We start from the raw sequence: 18320 nt of genomic DNA on the forward strand, positions 1-18320 counted from the left end.
AAACGTATTCCGTTACAGAATACAGAATACATACCCAAAAATGTAATTTGTAACGTATTCCGTTACGTTACTCAATTTGAGTAACGTATTCTGAATACTTAGATTACTTCCGCATTGAATTGCATTTTATAAGTGTAGGGAAGGTGGTATGATGCAAGCCTTAGTGATAAATCACAAGTTGAAGACTTGAGACAGGTCACTAGGCAAGGTATTGCAAAAATTGACAAGTCGGGGCTGCCAGGTAAGCTCAAGCTGTGGTGTTTGCAGTTTGGTTTGTTGCCTCGGCTAATGTGGCCATTGACAGTTTATGAAGTTCCTCTGTCAAAGGTAGAGAGGTTGGAAAAAATGATCAACTCCTTTGTCAGAAAATGGCTCGGAGTCCCACGCTGCTTAAGCAGTGTAGCCTTGTATGGGAAGGGTATTGTAGAGTTGCCAATATCTAGTCTGACAGAGGAATTTAAGTGTGCTAAGGCTAGATTGGAATTGACTCTTACTCAGTCCAAGGACCCAGTGGTGAGGAAAGTTGCACCCTCAGTTAATGCAGGGAGGAAGTGGAACCCAGAGCAGGCAGTTAAGCAAGCTCAATCAGCATTGAAGCATAGAGATATAATGGGCCATGTGCAGCACGGGCGGGGGGGTCTAGGGGTGGGTGCAAGTAAACCCTTGTGGAGTAAGGCTTCTGCAGGAGAAAAGAGGAAAATGGTAGTGGAGGAAATGCATAGACAGGAGGAGGCTGTAAGATGTACTAAGGCAGTGTCGCAGGCAAAACAAGGGCAGTGGGTGAACTGGGAAGGGGTGGAAAAAAGACAGATTAAATGGAAAGATCTATGGGGCATGGAAGCTAGTAAGATCAGATTTATGTTAGGTGCTACATATGATGTGCTCCCATCTCCCAAGAATTTAAGTCAATGGTTTGGTGAGGATGATAAATGCATACTTTGCTCGTGTGTGGGCAGTCTCCACCATATCCTATCAGGATGCAAGGTAAGTCTCACCCAGGGGCGGTATACGTGGCGTCATAACCAGGTATTGAAATGTGTGGCAGCGGCAATAGAGGATAAAAGAAGAGAAGTCAATTCATTAGCAGCTAGTAAAGGGGTAAGGCAAATTAACTTTGTACGTCAGGGGGATAAACCTTGTTCCGCGAAGGCCAGGTGTAAAACCGGCCAGTTGAAAAATGGGGCGGGCTGGGAAATGAAGGTTGATCTTGGCCAGCAGATGGCGGTACCTCCACATATAGTGAGTACTAAGCTACGTCCTGACGTAATTCTATGGTCGGATTCAGAGAAGATAGTTTACTTCATTGAACTCACTGTTCCTTGGGAAGACAGAGTGGAAGTGGCCAATGAGCTGAAGAGAGCTAAATATACTGAAATAGCAGAGGAGGCAGCTAAGCGAGGTTGGAGTGCACGATTAAGGCCTATTGAAATCGGTGCACGTGGGTTTGTGGCCAGATCTGCTATTGGCTTGCTGTCTGAATTGGGCATTTGTGGTCGAAGTCTAAGGCAGGTGGTTAGTAACATGTCCTTAGCAGCAGAACGGGCAAGCGAATGGTTGTGGGTAAGGAGAAGTTACCCTTCCTGGGGCGCAAGCTAAGGTAAGCTAACTGGCTCATTTGTTTTGGTCGTGGGTAAGGAGAAGTTACCCTTCCTGGGGCGCAAGCTAAGGTAAGCTAACTGGCTCATTTGTTTTGGTGGTGGGTAAGGAGAAGTTACCCTTCCTGGGGCGCAAGCTAAGGTAAGCTAACTGGCTCATTTGTTTTGTGTTTGTGATGGACTGTGCCTAGGTTGATGGTACTTGGCTAAGGTTCTTTATGGTTTATGGTTCAGTCCACATCAACGGGACGGACCGACCTAGCCAACTTAGACCATGCCTGGGCTGGTTAAGAGTATTTTGAGTATTGGATATTTCAATGTGGTAATATGGTGGTAGCATGGAGGGGAGTGTCTCCAGGACGCTGGTTTCACTGTTAAGCCTTCATGAGGTGTCGTGGGCCTAACTTAACGAAACATCGGTGAATGAGGGTGCCCACTTGATAACCCCAATGACATGCCGCATACTATATAGGCTACTGCTGTTGGATAGGCCATTTGCATTGTGCTTGTGACCATTTGTTGGCGGATTTGTGGGTAGTGTGCTTTTTAAAGTTAAACTTGAGCAGGGGCTTCTGAATGTGTTTTTACCTTGGATTTTGGCACAAGGGATTTTAACATCTAATCCTGTGTATTAATGTAATAGGAATGCGGCCATCAAGGCCTATTCTGGTGTGTTCGTCTGTTCCAAATGGCTGAAGTGTTAGGCCCACATAGCTACCTGATACAACTTTAAAATAGCAAGGTGACCACTAAAACTACAGCAGGCGACTAGGCTAATTAAAACAAACAAAATAAATAGGCTACTTTAAGGGGGTAGCCAGAAATTATAATTAAGATGTGCCGGTGGCATCAACCCAGTACAAGTGAGGGGCGCATATGCAGGTGGAACGCAAATGACCTGTAAATGTAAACACTATAGGCTACTGTATATCAGGGCTCTCAAAATGAACGTGATCGCGTAATGACAATCAAAAACCGCACGCTAATATGCTAGGCCTACTCGCAAGAATAATTCTTCAGAGGCTGCACCATATAATTCTTTTTAAAACGTAAATGTAGATCTAATTAGAAAAAAAATAATCCATAAATCTATTTTAAGTTAGAATAAAAAACTAGAATGCAGTGCCTATTTTAGAGATTGGTTTTATTGTAGGCCTAGGTCTAAATCAACACGTGAACTAGGCTTTGTTTATTGATTAGCAAACTGTGTAACCTATTGGCCGAAGTAGCTTGAGCTGTTAATACTTGGGAAAATATCCTTTGAACAGACATCAGGAACCACGATCAGTGAGGAACAGGAGTTACCTCCACTTACTTTAGGCTACTCCTAATTTGCTGTGCAAACAGTCATTTCAGGGTCTCCGATGACGCGTCCATAATGCGTGCTGACTGCGTTTTGATGCTAGTGCAAGACGGCGGGGCTTGGATTTAAACATGTAAACAATTTCATCATAGATTGCTTTCAGGAGCTTCTGGGAAATGGAGTTGCCTTAATTTATTTAGAGAGTGAATAAACTTATGAAACAGAGAAGTATCGTCATGTAATCCATTGATTTCAACAATGTAACTGTATTCTAAATACCAACTATTTAACTTGTAACTGTATCGGAATACAGTTACTCATAATTTGTATTCTGAATACGTAACGCCGGTACATGTATTCCGTTACTCCCCAACACTGACAATCACATACCATTGAACTAAGCAATAAAGTCTGTATGTTGTATGAAATCAAAAGTCTATGTGTTGCGTTTTACTTGGTTGCCACATAGTGTTGCTAAATGTAGAGTGTGCGTGAATATGAATGTAAATATGTAGACATCAAAGTGTGAGCATATAATTAAGATTTAATGAAAAAGGGAGAGTTAGTGCATTTGGTGTGTGGCCGCTATGGCGACCATCACCGGCATTCTAGACTAAACCTTATTTCCTGAGGGTTTTCTGAAAACATACTAAAAATGGTCAACGTCTACCAAAATTTAATATCTAAGCCTCTGTAGCACCTAGAAACATGAAATAAAAAGCATGCTGCGCTACGCAGCATCCAGCGGGAGATTCAATGTTGCACTATTCAGCATCAGGCGGGAGATAGAATGTTGCGTCATGCAGCATCCAGTGAGTGTTAGATCCAACTTTCTTCTATTACGATCCCCTCTGAACATGTGTAAAGTTGAAAAAAATGAAAAGTCAATTGTGGGAGCCAAAATGGTCAACTTTATCACCCTTCTGTAAGGACAACATGGGGTGTAAACCGAATTTGTTTGTTTATGTCAATTTTTGTCACCCTGTAGACAACTTAAAGCCCCTTAGAACCCCTTGGAACATGACAGGAAGTTGAAAGAAATTAAAAAAGTAACTAGGAGCTTGAATTGTCAGGTGTGTTAAGTGCTACAAGACTAAAATTTGAAAACGATACAGATAAGATACTGAGGGAGAATATTAGGACCACGGCCTTTGACCCCATGACCTTGAGTACCTAATAGGGCATAAAAAAAAAAAATTCTTGGGTTCCGGTTTCCGACCGACCCTGTCAATTTATGTGCGACTCAAATTTATTTTATGAGCTTGGGGAAGAAATAACACTAAATAGTCTAGGCTACATTAAATAAATCCACAAATTAAAGGCGAACTATAATTACATGAATTACCCCTTGCATTATATATAGTGATATTCTCTCTTTTACAAAGTAGCCTATGCACAGCTGTTCACGAAGACGATTGTTTTCGTCACTTACCAAGGCACTCGCAATTTTGTCCAAACACCGCAACTTTTTCGCAAATTTGACCAATCATCGTAGTTTCACCGTGAAATTTCACCTACCACAACAGTCCATCGCGCAGAATATTGAGCCAGATGGCACACTTACTTCTGCACCTTCTGCATATGAAACCAAAGACTGCCCTAACGTGTTCGTTCCTCTGCAGTTTTGATGACAATAAATAGAAGGCTAACGTTAATGATCTGCTTACTTGCATCTCTCAACCTGGTGTTGCTAACCTACCTAGGCTATGAAAGTAAGTTAATTAAGGCCTACTTGGTTTACTGACATTTGAGTAGGCTATGCAACCCATTGGCAAACGTTTACCTGGATATGTCCTTTTAGCTTATGTCATGTTTGCTAGCTTGTGGGCTTAGTTTGAGTAGTGCTACCAAAATCATAGAAATTAATAAAATTGCAAGACATTTACCTCTTCTATGATTCAAGAATGATTTCATTCGAGTTGTTTTTTTTTTATTTATTTAAACTAATGACATAGAAGCCATTCCCAATTGCATCCACATATCGTATTGCACTATGCAAAAAGTGATTTACACTCGTAGCCGAACACAGTGAGATGCAAGTCTTCCAATCCACTCAGAAATGTAATTAGGCTACTCTCACAGTCAATGGCAGGCAGTCAATTAGACCTACACCACCAATGTAATGACATTAAACAGAAGTGTAGTCAAATAGTTTACATCAATATGAAATTACTAGATACTTACTTGGCTAGTAGTAATTATGCAGGCCACAGACTATGAATTATTAAAAAGATATGAACTTATGAATTACAAAATATATGAATGTATTGAAACATATGACATGATGCCATCTCTTTAGGTGACTGTCTTTTTTGGACAGTTCTACGAAAGGTTATACTGCTTTGTGAATTACCTCAGTCAAAGCATTTTCACAAATAAAGTAGGCCTACTTTGATTTTCTGTAATCCTTACTGTTTACCTTTGATTATCCCTTTTTAATAAGCATCAAGATTATCAGTGTGATTTTGGTCTTACTAACCCTAATTGCCCTAAATTAAAAAAAAAAAAAAAAAATGCAACTATTTTTGCAATTTTCACTTCCTCCCGCAATTTCTCCACAAGAAACAGCTAAAAACACCGCAACTTCCATCCAGGTATTTTAGGTCGAAACAGTCTCAAAAAACCTCGTGAAATCCTGGAGGGACTGATTTTCTACCTATCCCTTCCTGCCACTGGGAGAGAAAAAAAAAATTCCCTACCGACCCATGGCCTCAACTGACAACCAACAGGAACCAAACTTTTTTTATGTCTAGCTGATGTTCATTCTTACTACAGGACAGTATTAAAACTTGGATTTGACATGAGGATTTATGTAAGGAGTAACATCCGCTGAGGTGTCCTGATATGCAGAAATAATGGAGGAGACGGAGACAAAGACCTCCCGGAGTGGAATTCTCTCCCAAGTAAATTCATTCCGTATATTGGAACACCTTATAGGTTGTTATTCTGTTTATCCCTCATAACTTCACAGTTTACCCAGGAATACTTTCTAATTTGAATAAAACTTGCGCGATAGCTATGCTCATCTCTGTGGATGCCGTCATGTTGTTCGTTGCGTCACACCTCAACCCGCCTCAAAGCCAACGCTGATTGGACGTTCGTTTGGTGAACTGCTCCAAATTTTCTTTACCGGAAAGTATTCAGACTGATCTGCGAGTGAAACCCTGAAGCTCGCGAGATCAGGATGGTCTCACGAGGCTACTTCATAGGTGCCCCAATGTACAGAATTTATAGCCCCCTGCCAGCCAATCAAAATAGTATTTCTTGTCTCTTGGGGATACATTTTCAATAATATGCCTTGCTAGTATACCATGATTATTGTGTGGGTATTTTTGTATTTCTAATTACTTGTATTTTAATTAAATACATTTTCACATCAGTATTTTGTATTTTTATTTTGTTACATTTCATGAGCCATTATTTGTAATTTGTTACAAAATAGTTTTTGATGTATTTGTGCCCACCTCTGACAGTAAATATGTCAACCACTGAAAAATTATAATTCAGTGTGACAACTTCTGCACACGAAAGCCACTACTGAAACGCTTACCATTCCTCACGAGGAGAAGAGGTTTAATTTTTTTTTTGCAGTGCTGTCACCCTAGTCACCACATCTGACAATTTAGACCCCCCCCCCCCTTCACACCCATCCCCCACTCCTCAAACCCCCCACCAGCCCCACCCCTCTGCTTCCCAGGACCAGCTGCACCTGAGCCAGCCTGTGCCTCAGGAGCTTTCATCCTCCCTCCACCCAGGAGGAGAAGAAGAAGAAGAGAGAGAAAGAGAGAAAGAATGGGAAGAAAAGTGTTTTAATTGAGTCCCGACTGAGTCGCCAAGATGCGTTTCAGTCTGGCTTCTCTTAACAGATGGCACACTATTTTTACCTGCACTGCACCTCCCGGGCTGGACGAGCGAGCGAGAGAGAGAGGGAGCGAGAAAGTGGGGGAACGAGTGAGTGAGCCTCTGCCTGTCACGCAGGAGGAGGGAAGGACAGGGGCTGCTATTTAATAGGCTCCCGTGAGCCTCACACGTTTGACATTCTCCGTGGCAGCCTCACCTGGATGGAGGGACACAGTAAGTGGGGTGGAAAGCGTAGAAAGAGGAGAAGAATAATGAATTGGACTGCGGGTTTTATTAACACCCTAATGGCTCAGGGTGGAACACTAAAGGTGCCAATGAGAAAGATTTTGTTTGAAGCACAGGCATTGGTTGAGGTCTGAACTTACAACTGCTAACTTTATTTGAGACTTTGAGGGGGAATGAAAGAGAATATTCCAATGTAACCAATCAAGCAGATGAAAACTGTGGTGGTATTACTCTATTCATTTGTCTGGTTTTTCCAAAAGTCAACTACTCAAAGAAACTAATTGGCCAAACAGCCTAGCACTGACTCATAACTTGTTGCACAGGCTTACATGATTCATACAATACTTGAGTCCTGAGCCCAGACATAAGGCAAAAATAAATGTTTGCTTATCGTCTGGAATGAGATCCACAGAAAGAGGTCTTTGGGACACGTCTTTGATACATATTTGCACAACATGTTGCAATCTCTCAAGGTTATTGAAAGAAAAGACTACACTAAAACCTCTCTCTGTCTTTTGAATCCCACTGAATAGGACATTTGTGTGGAGTAGGATGCGTTTTCATAGAGAGGAAACCATGCAAACAGGATGTGACCATTACAGTGTGCTGTTGGGGCGGGCTGAGATTTGTATGGATTCTGTGATGTTAGTTTAGGCTCTGAAGGTAAAATAGCTGTCATTAATAGACTAATTATTCATTCTCCCCTGCAGGAGGTTTGTTATGGCATGCACCCTCCTGAATTCACTGAGGATTCACTGTCATGTTATAGTCTCACAAGATGCCACAGAAACACTCCAAAGAAACAAACAAGAAGAAAAAAGGGGTAACACTTTATTTTAATGTGTCGCTGTTACAGTGTACCTACCTAATTAGGTACAGTGGTACAACCTGTGTAACAACATGTACTATCAGGTACTATCATTGTTCTTGCATTATGTATTTGTGGGTACCTACATATAGTTGTTACATTGTAATACTGAGTGCTTTTACAAAACTTTGCCAATTTGCCTACATTTTCATCAGAGGCAAAGAGCTGACCTGAGACCTGCTGGATGGGGTAAATCTAGTCATGATAGATTTAATATACAAACCATTCTTAGCATCAGTCAAGGCCTCATTGTCTTCAGTGTACATGTAACAGCTGTGCTGCTACAACCTTGTTACTCTTTGATACAGTGGAATAAACCTATTAAGTGTACCAGTTAATTACTTACATGTACATATGACATGTATGTTATGTCTTCGATGTCTTGGAACAGGTCTACTAATTCACTACATAGTACATATATCAACTGTGTTGGTACACACTTATTGCTCTTTAATACAGTGGCATAAACCCATTGAAATGAAGTGTACCAGTTAAGTACTTACAATTACATATTACATGTATGTTGTGTCATTGGTGTCTTGGAACATGTCTGCCATTACCCTACATACTGTAGTACATGTATCAACTGTGTTGGTACACATTTATTACTCTTTTGATAGAGTGGAATAAACCCATTAAGCATACCAGTTAAGTACTCACATGTACATATTATATACATCCTGTCATGCATCCTGTAATTGATGTGTCGAAACGTGTCTGCTGTTACACCACACAGTACATGTGAATTAGTAGACCTGTTTCAAGACATCGAAGACACAACATACATGTCATATGTACATGTAAGTAATTAACTGGTACACTTAATAGGTTTATTCCACTGTATCAAAGAGTAACAAGGTTGTAGCAGCACAGCTGTTACATGTACAATGAAGACAATGAGGCCTTGACTGGAGCTAAGAATGGTTTGTATATCAAATCTATCATGACCAGATTTACCCCATCCAGCAGGTCTCAGGTCAGCTCTTTGCCTCTGATGAAAATTTAGGCAAATTGGCAAAGTTTTGTAAAAGCACTCAGTATTACAATGTAACAACTATATGTAGGTACCCACAAATATAATGCAAGTACAATGATAGTACATGATAGTACATGTTGTTACACAGGTTGTACCACTGTACCTAATTAGGTAGGTACACTGTAACAGTGACACATTAAAATAAAGTGTTACCAAAAAGCTCAACATGATTTCACAAAACAGCTTTCATATTTTTTTTAATAGTTGAGGTTAGACACAAACATTCATACAACCAGGCTTGGAATTTCACCATTTTAGGGGCAAGGCCACTTGGCCTTCAGTTGGGCATATTTGGTGGGGGGCACAAAGGCCACATGTCAGGGCACCAAGGCCAAAGTTAACTATACAGTAGTATGCTATAAAAATGATCAAAGTTGTATTCACTGCAGTAGACCTGCATCACTGTATGAAACATTACAAAAACATTACATATAACTGTAAATCATCTAATATTTTCAGATATCTAGGCTATATTTAACATTTATTTTATATTTGGCCTGTTATGAAATCATGTATTGAACAATTTAAGCACAGCTTAGCTTTAAGAAACTCAAATAGCCTAGATGCATGCTTAGCATTTTGTGATAATTAAGGCTACTTTCACAAACTCTTATAGTCAGCTGTCCTCTGATTTACCGATATCTAGGCGACATTTTTAATATTTATTTTGTATTTGGCCCGTTATGGTGGAACAATTTAAACACAGTGTAAAACTTAAATCCCAAATTTGGAGACATCCATGTATGTTGAAATCAACTGCAAATTCAAAACGGGATTAGTCTGGAACGGCTAACTGTACAGGGGACTGCTTTACACCTTTCTGTTCGGTAAGGTCTGCTGTTTATTCTGATATATGGTTTGTCATATGTTAAACGAAGGGTTCGTGAAGTATTCCACCGAGATGAATGGGTAGGGAGATGGACGCAAAACCTTCAGTAGAATTTATGATTAAATTGAATGATATTATTTACTTTTCTCGCGAACCGTTCACCACAGCAATTAGCGGCTAACATCGTTTAAAAGCTGAGAAAAAGCTCTTTCATGTGATACTTGTGATGTCTGTGTGATGAGTAGGCTACTGCGGGAGTAGTTCAACTGAGAAGAATGGGTTAATTTGGACGCACTTTCTTTCTTGCGCTGTCACTTTGCGCTGTGAATGCTAAGATTATTTTGACAGGCCATAGGCTAAATATATATCGCTATTAGTAGGACGCAAAGCAGAATATTTAAAGAAGGGGGCACCAAGCAAGGCCACCATGGCCTGTAAACCTCTGCTTTTCAAAGGGGCGTCGCGGCCAACGCAAGGGGCATGGCCGTCGTGGCCACCGTGAAATTCCTACCCTGCATACAACACTATTACACAGCAGGACAAAGCATCCTGAAGAATGGATTTACTTTATTACCATGTTATGTCGTATGTCCGCATGTGCGTGTGTGTGCGTGTGTGTGTGTGTGTGTGTGTGTGTGTGTGTGTAGGAGCCTAGTAGGAGTAGGTGTGTACATTTTAGCACCTAGGAGTGGCCCAGTTTTACTCACTCTGTCTCTCTGTGTGTGTGTGTGTGTGTGTGTGTGTGTGCATTTATTTGTTTATCTATAGTTAACACTATCTCCCTTAATCAAAACATCATTACATTGGTTATATTCTCCACAATTCAATTGTTCAGTTCATTTTACATAAACCAAGAACATCAAAGTAGGCTATGATCATATTCATTCAGATTTACCAGCATGATACATAAGGGCAAAAGAAAGTAGTAGTCTAGTGAGTACTACTTCTTTAGTCTGTGAGAGTCCGCTGATGAAAAGAATCAAATGGATTTTCATAGAAAATTAATCAAAGTTGTGAATATTTCCATGTGAAGTCCACTTACTACATTCCTCAAAAAAATACACTGTCTCTCTGAGCTATATCAAAATAATTATTTGTAATTGATAGGATAGCCTAGTAGAAAAATATTCATATTGTTTTAAATAATCAATTTGGTAGTATTTCCAATCTTTACTGAGGAAAAGTTTTGTGTGTCCCAAATATAAGCAGGTTGCGTTTGGTGACTGAAGCAAATAAAAGCCCAGGCTATTAAACAAGGTTTTACGGTATTCACTCAATCATCATCCTTTTTATTTGAAATTGAATGAATTTAAAGGAACCATATGTAAGATTGTGGGCAAAACTGGTACTGGTACACTTTCAAATTACTGTAGACTGGTTTATCCCCTCCCCCTCCCCCTGACTCGAGATTGCCAACCCGGATGCTGAAACACTACTGACTTTGTGATTAGTAGATAGGTGGAGGGTGGTGCATCAGGCCAAAACACAACATGACATGACAAAACACAACATCGACATCAGTTGAGGGCTGCAACTTCACTTTTTAAATGACAATATCCTGGCTGGACTACTGTTGTCAGTGATATAAGTATTTGAAATTAACATGATTTCTTAATGTCTAGTGACATTTCAGGGCCATTTTATGATTAATTGAAATACATTTCTTACATATGGTTCCTTTAATAAATATATTCCATTTCACAATGCTGGGGACTTCCATCAGTATGTGTTGCAAAACCTTCATAGCATATGATAGGCTATTAACAACAGTATTACAGCACTCAGTGAAGCAAAACAATATCAGGTGATGCATGTTCAATCCGATACCATACATTTAGGTCCATTTATTCACTCAATCATTATTTGATCCGTTTGTTGGAATTTGAATTGATTTGAAAACATTATGCTGTTGTACAATCAGGGACATCAAGCAAGGATGGGCATTAGGATCTAATTACCTATAATTATGTAAATCGTTTTTAGGCAAATGTTTTTTTCCTCTCTGGTTTCAACTAACATTATGTATAAATGGGTGGCTACTTGTGTACAATCTAAAATAAACACCTCACACAAAACACTTAACGAGTAAGTTTCAATTGCACTTTTCCTGAAACAAGAATGAGTTAGTGACATTCAAATGCACTGAATGGACCTAGTGCAATCCCAGTGATCTGTCTTGGGCTCTCATGAAAAGACACTTGTATAACCACAGCCCAGCAGAGACTAATAAAAAAAGACCCCAATCTCAGTGGCTCTCCTGAAAAATGATCCATCTGAAGGGACTGTGCCATCTCGCTACCCCTTTCACTGGTTGTCCCCCCACCCCCACCCCACCCTGCCATTAATCAGACCGTATCAACGAAACCTTAGAGAAGTTTGGCCAGATTAAATTTGGCCAATCCATCACAACGCTGGAATGTTTCATAATGAAAAGATACATACATTTGTCTTCTGTTCACCCTGTCACTGGCTGACAGGATCTCTTTGTAGAGTTAAGTTATACCCTAATTGATTAGCTTGCTGGGTTCTCCAGACAGCTTGTGCCATCTGCAATCTGATAGCATCTGGCTTTGATTGACACCTCAATTTTCCCAAGTTGCCTTGGCATTAAACACACAGTGGCAGTTGAGTGCTTCTAGCACATTCCAGAAGTTTTCCATGATGCCTTGGCATTGTACATATCATAAAGAGAAACGCACTGACATTCCTTCATCAAGAAAACAAACCTATACTGCGTTTTGCAGATCACTATGCTCACTTTGATTGCACACTATGCCTCAAATAATAAGAAATTAAACTTTGTTGCATCTTAATAGTGAGTAACTGGTAAGTGCTTTTTATTCCAGGTGTACTCTTTGCTATTTTGATGGTTTATCTGTTTACAGTGCAATAACACTGCATTATACATTTCTGAGACGCCCACAAACAAAAAAGTAACTTTGGACCCTCTGCCAAGAGAGAAATTTTTCAGACAGATTTTCAAACTGATACATGATACATGTGAAAAATAAAGTGTTTGTCAACATGTTCTCAGGAAGTTTTGTGCGATATGTGTCAATGTCCACATCAGAGCTTAGAGAAGACAATGCAATGTATCTAAATATTTAATTTTGGTTAAAGTGATCAGAGGACCAAAAGCACTTGTAAACTTTGATCTGGGAGGACAATTCCAGCAAACAAGGAAACATTGTGATAAACATATCTGATTATTGTGTGCAGTTCATCTAAGTCAGGTCAAGTCACTTTTATTTATATAGCACATTTAACAAACAACAGCAGTTGACCCAAGGTGCTTCCCAGTAAAAAGATTATGGCAGAGTACAAAGATACAAAGACCTCACAGTTAAAATAAGTAAAATAAAAAAGAGGACTATCAATGCAATCAAATATTAAAATAATACATAGTTCGGCTAAGGGGTAAAAACCCAAAACAAAACAAAATAAAAAAAACATTAAGGCTAAGGGGTAAACACAAAGCAGAAAAGTGAAGTGAGACAATAAAAGATGCAAAATTAAAAAATAAGAGTAGTAGCTAGTGAGATTGGATGATAAAGTAGAAATTGTGGGAAGGGGTGGGCAAGCGGGGGCGTAGTCTTAACTTAGGGTAAAAAGATGGGTCTTTAACTTGGCAATAGTGGGGCTGGACCTGATCTGAAGGGGGAGGTTGTTCCAGAGCCTAGGGGCAATGACAGAGAACGTTCTTAAACGGAGTAAAGTGAATTGCAATAGTTTAGCCTAGAGATTATAAAAGCATGGATGATTTTTTCTAGATCAAAACTGATTTCATCTTGCTCAAATGATAAAACTCCCACTCACAACACTGCTGACCTGTTTGTCTAATAATAGGTGTGTCTACAGTGGCAATACAAAGTTACTCTTTGCATCATTACTATTGCAAATTTAAGCCATTTTATTATTAATTTAAATATTAAAGTGATGTATTTTAAATATAGATTACATTCTTGATGCAGAAATAGGTAATCTGAGAAAGTCTCTGGACTTTTCAGAGCTTTGTAACAAGTGAACAACAAGATCAGAACCCACACCATGTCTGCATGGAAATGACAAGCAATGATAGGCTAACACTGTTTTACAGAATATTTCTTTTTAAAAGATCAAAGACTCATAATTCACAAAACACTGTGATTGATAAATGATTAAAACACTTTGTAAAAAAAATCAATCACTGTCATGTTATAGTCTCACAAGATGTATAATCTCATAAGAATGGCAACAACCCTAACCTCAACCCTCCACATTCTCAAAATCTCATTAAACTGATAAAAAAAACTTTAGTCATTCTAGTCACTTGAGTATTACACATGTGGGAAAACTTGACAAAGCGGTTGACTTCATTGATTTAAAAAAGATAAAAAATCACATACTTTCTTGCTGTGCCCTAGTTACATTCTAACTCTATTAAGTACAGCAGACCCTACGCAAGTTTAAGACTTGTGTTGGGGTATTTGACACACAGAGAATCTGTAACTGACTGCGTTACTCCACGAGTTATAGTGTCTCCTCACAGCAAAACATCACATGTTAATCTTAGTGATGTAAATTATACGATTTTTTATTTTTATTTGATTTCATGGACAGTGGACACTAAAACAAAAAATTGTTTGAAATATTTCACTCTATATGTAATGAATCTAGAAGAATATATCAAATATTTCTCCAAATGAAGGGGTCACAAATAAGACTGCAGCTTTAACTTCCCAACTTCACTTTAACTGCAGATGAAGACTCATCTGACTGATTCTGAAGATTAAGCATGAGTACCCTGTGGTGAGCACACCACATCAAATCACATGCTCCAATTATTCTAAGATTGCTATGTATATCTATGCAAATTTAGACCAGAATCAGACCAGAATTAAACATGGGGAAAGTCATGTGGTGTCTCTATACCACCAACAACAGTATTCAGTTTGGTTTGTCCTTATTCAGTTCAATTCAATTTCATTTTTGTAATTGCATTATTATAATACCAAAGCACAATAGACAGTCAGATAATCAGATCACCATTCAATTCAGTTTCATTAAATTGCCTCAGGCCCTGTTCACACTAACCCAGACACGTTATCCATACAGTCCTTCTGGCCACACTAAAAGAGCAGAGAAGTATACTTTTTGAAACTGCATTTTGCTTTTGAATTTAAAAATACTGGGTTAGTGAAAATGGAAAATGGAGAATTATGAAATTGCTACTCATTCACGACAAACAATTGGATGCAAAATGCAGAGTGACTACTAGCTGTAAATAGTCCGAATGTGGATGTCCTGAGATATCACCACTCATGATGCCAGTCAGAAATGTATAGTTTGACCGTACTGTACTGTTGTATCCTAAATAAGCAATAAGCAAGAGGCAGTAGATTTCAGTGATTTTAGAACAGCTAACAGCTAAACTGAAGAACAACTTCACATTACTGTTGTTAAGGAGTGCCTGAGGAGAAGAGTTAACATTTCTGAGTCATCCATGGACCTCCAGAAGAGTTCCACATTAAATAAAGAATGAGTTTGGAGAAGTTTCTGTGTAGTACACAAGTTTTCAATTCTTAATGACCTGTGCCTCAAGTGCATGTAAAAGCCAATTATTCACTTTCTCTATGTTAATTAAAGAGATTTTGCCACTATACGCTGTAAGCAGTTTGATGGATCATCATAAGAGTATAATGAGATCATGCACACATCCTGTTAATTAGATTAATTTGGTTGCTGAGAGACGAGAAAATGTGTAGCTTCGTCTCCACTTGACTGTGGCAAAGTTAAAGGATGGCGAGATGAACATTACCTCGTCCCTCTGACAGCCAGGTTTATAGGCCTGCAGTGTATGAAGCACTGTCTAGAGTACAGCGAGCAAAAAGAGAGCTTTGTCTGGCCTTGTACTGTATGTGTTTCTGTCTTCATGTCTTGAGGACTATCAGAAGGCAGAGAAAGAATGAATGGAAGAAGGAAGAAGAAAGAGTGGGGAGAGAGTGAATACCCTCTATCTGTCAGTCAATATTAGCCTCGTTGACACCGGACGCTTCTCAATTGAGAGTGGAAAGGGGTTTCAATGACCTTTAGAGAAAATCCCAAATTTGCCAAAAGTTTGTATTGGTATTCCCTGGCAGTGAGCTGCCTGCTACAACGACGGCGCTCGGGGAGCAGTGAGGGGTTAGGTGCCTTGCTCAAGGGCGCTTCAGCCGCGGCCCACTGGTCGGGGCTCGAACCGGCAACCCTCCGGTTACAAGTTCAGAGTGCTAACCAGTGGGCCACGGCTGCCCCCATTTAGAATACACTGGCAGGTCAAATCAGTCCAAAGGTCAAACACTAATTCTTTTTCTTCTCTGGATCTCTACTGTTGCCGCTGCATTGCGTATCTTGCAGTAGGACTCTCCCGCACCTGCATATCCAAATTGACACTCTGCATCTTAGTCATTATAATGGGCTTATAGATAACTTCTGGTGGTGCCATCACTGCATGACAATGAGTCTTGGACTCATTTCTTTCTCTAGACTTGGCCCTGTGTCATTGCTTCTCTGCCTTAACTGCCTCCGTACAATTGTTTAACAGTCCATAGTGATAACACCTCTGAGGTTTGGATTGCACACTTTCTGTGATGTGACGATGACCCTTCACCTCTGACCCTAACTGGCACGCATGTCTTTCTCTTCTGGTGCTCTCTTGAACTTGTGCCCTGGCTCCGTCTGTTTGATATGCACTTTCTTCAGCTCCAACTCCTCACACTTTGGCACAGTACGTTTGGAATAACTGGAGCATGAAGCGGAGGCAGCAGTAGCAGTGACAGCAATCCCCATACCTTACCAGTGCGTTTCAATGGCTAAAAGTGTCTAAATGGATAAAAGTTCCATAAAAATCTGTACAACAAGAAAAAAGTGAAATGTAAATGTAAAATACAGATTATTGTCTGGAGAGGTTGTCTGGAGAGGTTGTTCCAATTTCTACACGGTCATCTCTGATGCCCATACTGAAAGCTGTAATACATCACCTTTTTAATAAATAATACAAACGAATGATATTTGACATGGATGATGCTGGTATGATATAGGACTATTAAGACATGACATGCAACATGGCTGTGCAGTCAGCCTTAAGAGAAAGTGTTTACATAAAAAGTTACCTGATGAACATGTCATCATTTTCAGCCTTTCTGTCATTTTTGTAATTATTAAAAAAACAATCAGGCACTTGCAGGTCATTTTCTCATTTATTTATTCAACAATTCCATTCCATACATTTGAATTATTCTTAAAACTGAATTCAAAACCCCATTAAATACACTGTGAAAGAACAAAAAAGAAGAACAAAAAAATTCAAAAGGTGTTCAAATGAGGCATTTTCAATTCAGCTTGCTACAAGAAGCACTGATCTCATCATCTTCTGAAGCCACTAGCATTGTCAAAAGCTAGAGAAACTGCGTGGCCTAAAAAAACTCTACCAATGTACAAGAAACACTATTCATTAGTGGTGACTCCCCTAAGAAATTTGTCCAGGGCAGTTTTGCTGGGTGCATTATCGTCAAACTAATGCCCTATTTACCCATCTCTATTTGTTTGCCATTAATACCCATTCTACTTGTACTATTAAGTCATGGTCCTAAGTCATTTTTTTGGAGCCATATGTCTCATCTACTAAGTAGGTTATGCTCTGTAGTTGGAAAGATTGGTAACTTCCTGTAAAGTTTTTTTGTAAAGGTTTGAGGCAGTGATGATAGCTACAGAGATTGTTTGTGAATGAAGTTGGCAATATATTTCCAGAAACTTTTTTGAGGCAGTGACAACAATTAAAACAGCCAATGTAGAATTGAACAGCATATGCTAAAACGTAGAATTGAACAGCATATGCTGTATCAAGTGTGTGTAATAAAGTTTCGCATATTAGCAATTAATTTTTACACATTTCTTTTGCCGACACCATATTTAGACCACCGTTTTAGCTGTAATAACTGCATTATGTTTGCGACATATGTATTTTCTCTCGTGTTCCTACATTGCGGTTTTAATATTCATTGAGGATGCTTTTAAGACACTTCCAAAAACCAAAGCCTGAAAGCTGACATCACACCGTAAATACAGCTGAAATGGAAATAATAAGAAAGTCTTAGAATGATTCATACGATAAATATACCATACTGTAATTATCTGAATATACAGTAGACTTGACTTGACCAAAGACTGGATTGGTGTACTGACCCCAGTCTAGACTTGTAGCAGTCTGGGGTCTGACCTAGAGATACCTGTTGTTTGCCACCGAACCTCAGTTACTGGAGACAGACAGGTTGTTCTGTAATGGTGCAGAAAGCAGGTACAGTGGTCTGTAACGTCTAAACCTCCCTCCCAGACGCCTTAGTGATAGATGCTAACACCCATGGTTTTTAGCGCCCTCACTTCAGCGTACTCTTATACCCGCCTTGTGAGTTTGAGTCCAACTCGGGACTATGTTTGTCTACGTAACACAGGTTACAATTGCAACTGTGGCAAATGTGACATGTTTTGGGGATGTGAAAAAGAGTCCAAGAAAATAGTGTAGAGTGTAAACTCACGTATGATACATATGGCAAGTTATTTTTGAATTTTCCTCAAAGCAAGCACAA

Source organism: Alosa pseudoharengus, unplaced genomic scaffold (genome assembly GCF_046254945.1).
Source record: "Alosa pseudoharengus isolate Yale_2024_CS ecotype anadromous, Long Island Sound unplaced genomic scaffold, YU_APseudo_1.1 YU_APseudo_1.1_scf_8, whole genome shotgun sequence".
Taxonomy (NCBI): domain Eukaryota; kingdom Metazoa; phylum Chordata; class Actinopteri; order Clupeiformes; family Clupeidae; genus Alosa; species Alosa pseudoharengus.